A 1,896-nucleotide genomic window follows, 5' to 3' on the forward strand; every position below is an offset into this window, starting at 1 on the left:
CCCTGAATGATGAATACATGAAATATAGAGGCATATAAAAAAATTTTGTTTTAATTTTGAAGGAAAATCAAACACCAATTCACTATAAAAAAAATCAAAAAAAAATAAAACCAATAAATATAATAATTTCTCCCCTTTTTGAAACGTAAAAAGTGAAGAAGAAAGAAAGATATAAATGTAAGTAGAAGTATGAAATCAGTTTATAATTTAATCTTGAAAGTGATTGAAATAAGATATCAAATAAAATTAAGTATTAGAGAATAATAGAGATTCATATAAGATTGAAGTGTTATAACATAGAATAAAAAGAATTTATAAAGGCATGTGTCAATTTTAGACATTAAGATAAGAAAATAATTGACAAGGGATGAATAAAAAAATTTATATTTCACATTTCAATGTCAAGTATAATGAACATAAGGTCAATTTGAATTAAGAGATTGAAAGAGTTTGGAAAGAAAGAATTCCACATGTGGCGCTTTGCGCATCTTGTTCATATCTATTTTTCTTTGGTACATTTTTGTGCATTTGTTTACTGTGGGCTAATTTTTGCATCTTTTTGTCATTGAAAATTTTTTTTTTTTACAACTCTTTTTGATTTTTTTAATTTGTAACTTTTCAAGAGGTATTGAATTCTTTTCCAAAGTAATAATTTAAGATTTCAAATTTTTCAGTACATAAATACTATTTGAAAAGAGAATACAAAATAAGAAAACATCTAAAATAAATATAATATTAGTACTAGAGTAGTCTAAATAGGAGACATGGATTGAAGTTCTGGTATATAAAGTTATAAGCCTTTTAATTAAGAATAATTATTTCCTATAAATTAATTAATTTATAATTTAAATAAGCTATTAAGATTAAAATAAATTGAAGTCTAAGTCTACCACCATTTCCAAATTTAGACAACAAAACTTTGCAACATTTTTGTATCAATGAAGATATTAAATCTAAATTACATGAATATCAATAAACACATATTAAAACATAGAACAAACACATAAAAATACATGATACTAGGAAAGAGATAATTTCTAAACACATAACAAACATAACTAAAAGAGACACTTAAACAAATACTACAATCACTCTGAGGACCCTGATTGTGAGGAGGAGGGGTGACAGCATTGAAAGGTTGAAATATACTCTCAAACATATTGGAATTATGGAATTATTTGTTAACCATGATCCATTGTCTTGATTGTACTGAAGGTCTTGCTGTTGTGATGAGTTTCAATTTGATCAAAGTGAGCCTCTAAGTTGTTAAATCTTTGAGACAACCTGATAATTTGGTTCAAGCATGTGATGGTTTACTTCCTTCCTGTTTCACCTATATACGGGTCTTTGGTGGTCCTTGTTGAAGATTGCACTAATGAACCGTCGTTGTAGTAGAGTGTTTTGCTTCAAAGTCTGCAACTAGGCTGTATTAATCATATTCTTCTCTAAAATGTGGGCAATCAGATGGCCTAAGGCAATGTTCTTTTTCCTTTTATGATCTGCATGACAGTTTCAGAGAGACCATAAATATAGTTGATTAGGAGTTGGGCAAATCTATGGTATGTGGTTCATTATCAGGTGGTGCTGGTAGAGACGAAGTGGAGTTATGTTGACTTCTAACGCTTTAGTATAATGAAGATCTAAGAACATGTGGATGATTCGGGCATTGAGATTATAATGGCTACTTTTGGCAAATGTCCTTACTTTTATTCTCTTAGAACATTGTTATTCAGTCGTACAAAGCTAGTGGTTCAGTAAAGGTGTGTGCTCTAACTCCTTCAAGTCCTTAATTTAGTAAGAATACAAGTCAGCCTTGGTGATTATTAATTATTTTTTTTTTGAAGAAAAAAATGATAACAAGTTGTGTGGAATTAAAGGACATGGTTTGCCATAAAT

This window comes from Dendrobium catenatum, unplaced genomic scaffold, assembly GCF_001605985.2.
Source record: "Dendrobium catenatum unplaced genomic scaffold, ASM160598v2 fragScaff_scaffold_333, whole genome shotgun sequence".
NCBI classification, from domain to species: Eukaryota; Viridiplantae; Streptophyta; class Magnoliopsida; order Asparagales; family Orchidaceae; genus Dendrobium; species Dendrobium catenatum.